This window comes from Limulus polyphemus, unplaced genomic scaffold (genome assembly GCF_000517525.1).
Source record: "Limulus polyphemus unplaced genomic scaffold, Limulus_polyphemus-2.1.2 Scaffold3306, whole genome shotgun sequence".
In the NCBI taxonomy this organism is placed as follows: domain Eukaryota; kingdom Metazoa; phylum Arthropoda; class Merostomata; order Xiphosura; family Limulidae; genus Limulus; species Limulus polyphemus.
The window spans coordinates 2,479-12,623 of NW_013668916.1; the positions used below are offsets into that span (position 1 = coordinate 2,479).

Genomic DNA, 10,145 nt, shown 5'->3' on the forward strand with positions numbered 1-10,145 from the left:
AGGAAATACAAATGGCATATTTGCTCTCTTCTTATTTAGCTACTGTGTCAAGCCAGATGTGGAAATTGTACAACACACATGTGGAAACCAATGTTCTTCTTGGTCACCAATTTTATATCCAAAATAGTGGTAGTAAACTACTTTTACCTTGTGTGTGATGTTTTTCCTTCATCAAACTGTAATATATTTTCCACAAACATAGCAGAAACTGTTTGGGTGATTTTTGGACTGGAGGGAGCCAGCATTTCAAATGATTTTCTAAGAAATATAAAAGAATTTATGTTTTCAGAATTAGAGCTCAAAATATTTTAAAAAACAAAGTTTTGCAGAACTTGATTATATCACAGGTATGCTGTAAGGAAGAAAATCGGATTTTTTTTGACAGTGTGCGGAGTGAGGCGAAGTGACCAACTGAGTAAGAGAGAGGCACCTGAATCTGCCCCTTTTATGCTCAGTCGAGGGACTTCTCGAATGTTCTAGCAAACTGAGCACATGAAGGTTTTGTGATTCTCGAGCAGACCAGGTGAGCATGGGAATGAAGCAAAAGTGATGCAATTCGCTACAATTATATCAAGAAGAAATAACATATATGAACAATATATTTGGAGTTTTACACCAATACAATACAGTTAGTGTTTGAAATTATCAAAAATGTGTGCTTTTTACCCATTAAACTGTCCAGATAAACTTAATTTCACAGCATAAATGTATTGTACTGAGTTGATTGCTTGGTATTTAACATAGTGCTGATAAAATATTGAGATATTACAATGACTCAAATTCTAGAGGTGATGGACAACTTCTGACTACATTTGTGAAATCAGCACTATCAGATTACCTTTAGTCACTTGAGTTTTCTCCAGTAGCAAATTTTTTGTTGTCCGGTGTAATTCAACAGTACTGAGTTAACCTGTTAGTTTGTTGTATCATTTCTAAAATCTCCAAGCCATGCTGCTTAGACTTATTATCAACAATTTTCCCCCATGCTATAATTAATAAAACCCATACCACATGTTCTAAATTTAATTGGACATCCTTAGACAATTCTTTATTACATAAGAATATAAATGTGGAATGATAAAAACCCTATAATCCGAGTGATTTCAAAAGGTGGACCTTTCTCTTTCAATGGTAAACTGAAGAAGAATGGTCCACCTTTTGATAGTGCATGTATTAAAGGGCTTTTATCATTTTATACTAAATAAACCTATAACCGAAGCACTTATCAAAGGTCTACTTTATTGTTTTATATTAAGACTTGCTGAACCTACGTGTTTTTCTGACATTGTGAATATAAATGTGGATATACTGAATATAGGAAAAAAATTACCTAGTACTGTTAATTACTTTCCTGTTGCTTTCTGTACATAAACCAACCAGCAAATATCCATCTTGCAATCTTTTACTGCTTAAACTTCCATTAGCAATTGATTAGCGTAACTTGGCAACAGGGAAGCGTAAGTAGCAATCTTTTGTCTTGCATGTGACTATTCTGTAGTTGCTTGAAGATAGTTGAAAACACTCAAAACAGCTGATGGAATTTTAAGTGTCCTGCTTACCTAGGGGGAGATAGTGTGTAGTGTGGTTGGTTGGTTTTTTAATTTAAATGTGTTACAGCTTTCTATTCTGTTTTGGATTTAAGTATAGATCATTTTGTTTTGTGATCAGCTGTATGATTTTAGAATGTTAACTTTACATATTCCTAGTTTTGAGTTTGTTTTTGAAAACTGATGTCCTTCAATATATCTAGTTTGTTTTAAAAATTAAATTTTTGTCAGGCCATGCCAAACATCCTCCAGATATGCTTTTCATGTTTCACTTCTTAGTATATGTACTCTTTTTTGATGTAATGCTGCAAAACCATACTTCTAGTTTTATTTTGTAAACCTCTGCATTGGATGTAATTTCATTGTGAGTTTTAAAAATGTTAACTGTTCATTACAGACCAAATAAAAGTATCTTCTCAAATCTCAAAAAGAATCCTGGCAGCAAAATCTGTCAAAAATGGATTAAACAAACTTCACTTTTGGCCAAGAACATTCAATCAAAGCAAAAGTTTTTATAATATTTCTGTGCTGTACTTGACATTTGGATTTTCTAGGCTTTCATGGTTAAGTGATTGAGAGATATTATAAATTTGTTTTAAAGAATATTACGCTAACAGAAATATAATTCAACTTTTATGTGAATGAAGAATTAGTGTGTGTGTGTGTGTGTGTGCAAGATTTTTTTTTCAATATAAAATTTAAGGTAGTCATATGTGTCCTGACAATGAAATAATTACCAAAAATAGAATTTTATATCTGTGAAGAACAAGAACTTAATTAACAGTTGTTGTTAATATTTAATTTCCAACCTTTTTTTTTTAGATACTAAAACATAAATCATATCACCATTTAGAATGTTGCATCTATTTGAATTTAATACTCATATTGGTATAAACTATTAGTTGTTTGTTTAATCACATTAATAAATTAACAAACTCTTGAATTTTAAAACCTGCCACTTTATTTAGTAGATACTTATGATCATATTGACTAAGTAGTGAAGAATTCAAAACTTGCAACCTGTTTAGCCATTTAAATTTAGCGTCCAAAAAATTCCCTCAAAATTTACTGATACCTTTGTAACATTTAAATAGAAATTTATGTTAAGGGTTTCTCTGTTTTTGACTGTATTAAAAAATTGTTAAAATCCAAACTTTACATTTCAAGTGAAAAACAAACAGAATCACTGATAACTAAGTTGATTCCTTTAAACTACCCATTACTAGATGTCTTCATGGAGTTCTATATTTACCTTAGAACATTTTACTTCTCACTTTATGCAGGGAACTGAAAGTATGATTGGTTGACTTACTTATCACTAAAAAACTTGGAAATGTTATTCATTGTTTTTTTTATTTTTAATTATTAATAGTACCTTAACAAAAAAGATCTCTGATTGAAAACTACATTGTCCAGGTTAAAAAATGTGAAGTTCCCAAATTGTAGTGACTCTTGTACACTGTCATGTATTGGATAGCTAAAAGGAAACTTGAATAGGTTCTATGATAAGTGTATCTACAGATCTCTGATTGAAAACTACATTGTCCAGGTTAAAGAAATGTGAAGTTCCCAAATTGTAGTGACTCTTGTACACTGTCATGTATTGGATAGCTAAAAGGAAACTTGAATAGGTTCTATGATAAGTGTATCTACAGGTGTGTGTTTTTTTCTCACAAGTAGTATAGTAAATAGTAAGTTTGTGTAAACAGTTTTTTGTTTTTGTTCGTGTTCAAAAAGAATATTTTTACACTTCAGCACTCTTTTAAGGCCATTATTTATCTGTCATTATTATGATTAGTATTATAGGTTTAACAGTTTTCTATTTATTTATGAAGTCCAGTATAATGTATCATCATCATTTCAACAATAACTGGGATGGTGAACCTTTAGAGACCAAGCAGTTTTAAAATAATTTAAATTAGAATGGTTAATGTGTAAAGGCAGTGCAGTTTTATAGAATACTTTCAGTGAAATGGTGAATGTATAAATACCATGCAGTTTTAGAATAATTTAAAGTAGAATGGTAAATGTATGAATACCAAGTAGTTTTAGAATAGTTTCAGTGAAATGGTGAATGTATAAATACCATGCAGTTTTAGAATAATTTAAAGTAGAATGGTAAATGTATGAATACCAAGTAGTTTTAGAATAGTTTCAGTAAAATGGTGATTGTATAAATACCAAGTAGTTTCAGAATAATTGCAGCATTTTGACAACTAGACTTTGTGTTATAGGAACTAGTGATTTATCATTTGAAATTTTAATTGTTATTTAGTCAATTAATCACCTACTAGTACTAGACAGAAACTAGGATGAAAAGCAATGACTGTCAGTGTATAATATTTTGAAATCTTCACTAAATGTTTATTACTTAGTCAACTAACTATTGCTGGGCAGAAAGATAATTAAGAATTATTGTTTGTTATGGACACTAATATACGTGTATAAATCTATTCATTTGTGAATCATTGATAAAGTTCATTGCTCGTTCCTTTTATAACAGTGTTTCTCAACCTTTTTGATACTAAGGGCCAGCTCACTGCCTTCATAAACTGTTATGAACTACTAAAATCCAAGGACAATGGAAAACCATTATGATTCACATATGAATATTCTGTCAGTTTTTTTTTTTGTTGTTTTTTTTTCATGTAATCCCACAGAATTGCTAGGTGGTTTTTGTTTATGTAAACAAATATTTTACATATTGGCAAGCTTGAGAATGTAGCTCATCTTCCAAACCTTTATCTTCAGATGGTTATTGAGTAAAGGAATAAAAAAGGAGAGAATTGACAAATTACTTCAGAACTCTTCTGCAGATAGTAAAGATCTAGCAAGGTAATGCACATTTTAATTTTGTTTGTTTTTAGTATTAACCATGCAATGATACCCAAAATGTACAAGCATAATTACAGTATTGTCTAATTGTGATGAAATAGTAATAATAGCTAGGCAAACAAAGATTTATGAGCATAAGGAAAAGTTTTATTGATGGTGGAACATACTACATGTTTCAACAGAACATTGGTCTGTCTTCAAAACGTGGAATCTTCTACAATCAATAAAATTCTTCCTTATGCTTATAAATTGTTGTTTGCCTACCTATTATTATATTAGTATAATGTGCTTCCTTACTCAAGTATGATAATAGGTAATAAGTTTCTAAAACGTATTAACCATTTTTTTCTAATGTTGGCATAGATCCTTCTGGAATATGAGATGGTTTTTTAAGTGTAGATTTTAGATCATTGCCTTACCAGAACAAGTTATGTATTGTGAGTAAACTTCTACTTATCCAGAAAATGGTATGATAAAAATATCTTAGAATGATCCATGAAGAACTGAATATTCATTCATTATTCATCCTTTTGTATAGCAACAACATGAAATAAAAAATTGCAAATCTTATTCCTCCAGAGACTCGGCCTTTGTTCAAGATTATGACAACCTTTCTCACCATGATGAGTCCACTTGGTTTGTAAGTGAGTGTTCAAAATCACAAGCTAAGCTCTTACTGAGTGGAAAACGTAATGGAACCTTCCTTATCCGTAATAGTTCAACTGGCGAGTTTGCTTTATCTATTGTGTAAGTCTGTTAATGATATTATTATAGTTATTAGTGATACATAAGTAGAACCATAAAGTATGTGTGTGGAGATGTGCTGTTTTGTTCTTTAGGACATAGGTATCAAATCTGTAATAAATATCTTGTATGTAAAACAGTATTGCAAGTAATTGCTATATACTTAAGTTACTTTTTTGAAGTAGGTAGTACTATTATAAGATGGTTTTTATTTTATAAATTAAATGACTTTCTCTAAAACACAGAATTTTTGTGTACGAAAGTAGAGAAGGCTTTCCTGTTTTTAATTAAATAAAAATCATTTGCAACTGTAGCCTTATACATCTAAAGACATATGAGGTTCCTTTGGGTGACAGATGATGTCGTGATCTAGTTGGGCTGGCAGTGCATAAACCTACAGCCTTCAGGTTGTCACGGGTTGGGTTTTGTTACAAAAATTGAATTTATAATCCCAATATCTTGTTTTCAGTCAAAATATGTGTGTGTGTTAAAAAGTCAATACTTACTTGTTTCTTGCTTTACATATTGAATAAACAAATGTTGTGTAGACTGCAATTGTATAGAATAAAGGTGTTATAATGTATCATGGCTATACACTTACTCACAATTTTTATTCTGTATACTACTTAAAAATATATGTATGTACATTTTGAGTCTTTGTAGATTTTTCAATTTGTATATGTTTTTATGTACATCATGCTTTCTGTTTATAAAAATATTATATGCATAAACATGAAAAAAGTAAACTTTTTTGTTTTGTAAATATGAAAACTGTTACCCAACAAAAAATAGTTTGATATATGTAATTGTTTGTCTCAAAAATAATATTTCTTTGATTTTGTGTAAAGTTATTTTTTACTTCAAAATAACATCAAAGTGCCAAAAAAAATTTATAATTTATCAAATCTTGGATTTTCATTTTGTAGCTCAATGTGACTATTTAACACACATGAAACAAGTAGCATTCTATTACCCAACTGCACTCTATAAAATACAAGATTTGTTTTCATCCAACAAACTATAGATAGTATGTTTCTTGTGGCACAGTAGAAGGATTTTAGTACTTACAAAAATAAACTGTATTATCTTCAGATAGATACAATCCAGAGACAATTGTTATGAAAGGTAAAATTTGTTGCAGTTGCCTTATTTTACTTTTTCTTCTTTTTTTTTCTATTTTAGAGCTGATGGTAAGGTAGAGCACTGTCTCATCCATAAGACAAGTACAGGATATGGTTTTGCTGAACCATATAATATACATCCCACGTTGAAAAGTTTGGTGCTTCACTATGCTCAGACTTCACTTCAGGAATACCACGATGTTTTACGAACATCTCTGGTTCATCCTGTGTATGCATCACAGTCAGATCAATACATTAATATTTCCAACTGATGGAAGGTTGTAGCACACTGCTGTAGTTTTAATGTGTATAGAAAACATTTTAGATCATTTATAGACTACTATTGTTTTTTTCACTGAGCTGAAGAGAAAGATAAACAGAGGAACAGAAGTAAAAGGATGAAACTTTGTTATTACTTGGTTTCCTTATCAGTATATTTTCACAAAAAATAGTACAAGTTCCTATTTTATCCTGAAAAAAATCTTTCTCTTTAGTTTGGTGTCATGAGATTGTTGAAACTTTTCATTATCTTCAGGTTTTAAAGGTAGTAAGTGTGTCATGTACATTTGTACAGGCTTCTATCATAGGTTTAAAGTGTTAATTGTAGTAATTGTTAATGAAAATTTTCAAGTGTAGCAAGAACTTATCTGCTAAAATTATGTGTAACATTTCTGTGGTAAAAGTAATTGTTAAATGTTAATGTTGTTATTTTTTTATATCTAAATAATTCTTTTTCACAAAATGTGATCAGATGTATATTAACCAAATTGGTAAAAAAGTATGCTAATGTTTTTTCAATAAAACACACGAGTGTGAAACAACTGTGAAAGAAACAGTAATATATATCTATTAAAATAAATCTTGTAGCAAGTACCTAATAAATATGTAATTGCAAAACATCTTGTAAATGCTACCTGTTTTTGATTCACTCTTTTAAGAACAATATGATTTAATGTTAAAAAGTAAGTCTGAGATATAGATATTTTTGTGCACACTTTTCTTACAACTCCAAAATGTGATGTTGTATTAAAATAAGCAAGAACATGTCATGACATGGCTGGCACCATAAGTAGGGTAGTGTACATATTACTGTTCTGGATTAAAATATTACAAAAGTTAGCTGTTCATCAGAAAGTAGATATTTGTAGTTTTTATACTAAAATATAAATATGGAAAAGTAGTTTAATAACATCTTTATACTTGTGTTCGTGTTGTTCAATTATTGTCATCGTAGCATAGTGACCATTCTTGTACTAAGAGAAGAATTATTTCATGTGACATGATCATTAGGGTTAAAGTTTACATTGTATGAGGTGTGATAAAAATTTTCATCACTGCTATACGTGCTCATAGTAATTTTCAAATATTTACATTATCAGATGTGATAAAAAAAACAACCTTAATGGACTGTTGTAGAGAAACAATTGATTTTGTTATAAGCCTGAAGAATGCATCAACATAATGATTATAAATTATTTCTTGACGTGCATTTCAAGTTGTGGGCAAAATGTTTTTGATTGTGAAATATATATTTGGTAATTTTTTACCCTGAAAAAAAAAACTTATCTAGCTTCTGGATTATAATTATATTTCAACATTGGCTTAGTCAGTATTGAATAAGTTTAACAGTATTTAAAGTTTGTTTCTGTCGGCAGTCACTGAGTGTTTCAGTAAATTTGTATTTTAAAATATTTTTTGAGCCGTATGTGATTAATCTCTGTGATTTTACCATTGCAACACAGAGAATTATAATCTAAGTAAACATTTTTTCTATTTTTGTTAGTGACATTATATCTTTTATAAAAAGAAAAAAAACAGTGTACCAAGGTCAAGCAGTTACCCATTAAACTTATTGAAAATATTAAAACAGTAATATTTTATATTACTTGTAGAGACTGAAAAATGAGATTGTTTCCATAAAAATAGAATGTGCAAATTAAATAGAATTATGGTATGAACTAGCTATATTTTGATGCAGTTGGTTAAGCAAAAACAGATATTTATATCGCAAGTCAGGAAGCTTTTTTTAAAATTAGAACTAGTTTAAGTTAATGAAGGTAATATTTCAAATTACTTATGGATTAAAAATGAATAAAAAATATCGATATAAGGGAAATAAAAATGTAAAAAGCTATAGTATGAGTAAGTCATATTTGTCAAAGAAAAATTTATTTTTTGTGAAATGTCGAAGGCCTTTTTTTTTACTTTAACTTCATTTTATACCTAGTAACTGTGTACAGATAAGCTTAATGTTAATAATATGTGATATGATCTATCAGGGTGATTAATCTTTTTTTAAATTGGAGTCATATGTACTGTTCAGAAACAGGATATTGGCTAGTAACAATGTGCGAGGTAAGAAAAATCAATTACTTTTGTGTAGTTTTTCAATTGAAGTTTCCAGTGATATAAATATATTTGTATATATGAAACTAAAGCTAATATTAAAAGGTTACGAGGCAAGTCGAATTGAATTGATTTACACATTCTAAATGGTGGATCTACAGTACTTGGATTTTCTATTTTCTTCATTTTGGATCATTTTCTTACATACTTTTAAATATAAACACAATCGTGGTTCAATAATTTGTACTCCTTTTTATTCTTGAACCAATTTCTGTTGAGTTTCTACAGCAGTTTTATTTGTATACTTGACATAAGAAAACTGTTTTAGTTTATGTCTTTCCTCTCTTAAGGGTATTTGCTATTCAAGTAATATGAAATGATGTATTTAGAATGTTTATCATTTCTTAATATACCATTCTTAAGTATGATTATTTTTCATACATCAGAGGTTAAAAGTTTCATCTGAATTAAAGGCTTCTTGTCACACATGGATATTCTTTCTTTTTCTGAAAGGTTAGGGTAAATATAATTTCAAACTTGAATATTCTTAACACAGTTTAATAGTTTTATGATTAGTTTAATAATTAGTTTGCTCCTCATAAAGAAATGGCAAAAATATGTAAAATCACTTTGTTAGTAAAAGGATCCACTGTCATATCTTGGTCTTTGTTTTCACTTTCTTATGAGAAGAAATTATAACATTAAATCACTCAGTAGGGTGTTTTGAATTTTTACACTTTCAATCTCTTTTAGTTGAAAGAACCTGCTAAAAAAAGGTGTTAAGAATATAAAAATATACTAGTTAAACTGTTTACTTCTCACATTAATTGAACTTGTTTGTATTAAAATGCACATTTTCATTGTTAACAATTAAATGAAAACATTTGCTGAAACATAAAATCATTTAGGCCTACAATACGACCTTTTACAGAACTGAATCGGATATACAAAATAAACAAAACAGAGATACAAAAGGAATATTGAAATGAATTAAGAACAGGTGGTAAAATATTTGGAGTAAAAACCTAATGCCTCTTCTGTCACACCTTGGAAGCTCGTTAACAATTGCTGTTTATTGGTTTTGAGAAATTAAGATGTATACTGAAAAGATATAGTAAGCTTCTTACTTGTGTATGGATGCACATTATGTCAATATAATCTTAAATTGTCAAACAACGACTTATACGTCGTTGGTAAAAAAGTAGCCCAAGAGTTGGCGGTGGGTGGTGATGACTAGCTGCCTTTCCTCTAGTCTTACACTGCTAAATTAGGGACGGCTAGCGCAGAATAGCCCTCATGTAGCTCATGTGACTTTAATAGATGTAGTCAAACATCATTTTGAACACATGTTATATATATATTGTAATACCTATATATTCAACCACAGAACTTGGAATTAGGGCAATATTTTCCTGATAATTTAACTAAAAACTTAAATTAGGTTTTAGGAATCTGTAGCATTGACAGAAATAATGGATGTTCTTAAGAAAAAAGGTGTTCGAAATATTTAATAAAGTTCATTCATTTCTAAAGAAGAGCAGTCGGTCGAAAA

The 10,145-nt window shown here is 29.4% G+C and overlaps 1 long non-coding RNA gene across 1 annotated transcript; it reads left to right on the plus strand.

Moving 5' to 3' along the window:
• The first annotated feature begins 314 nt into the window (after positions 1-314).
• LOC111088199 lies at positions 315-9,248 on the plus strand. Its single transcript, XR_002612803.1, has 4 exons — positions 315-523; positions 4,299-4,382; positions 4,962-5,129; positions 6,309-9,248. It is a non-coding gene; the product is annotated as an uncharacterized LOC111088199 (long non-coding RNA).
• The last annotated feature ends 897 nt before the right edge of the window (positions 9,249-10,145 follow it).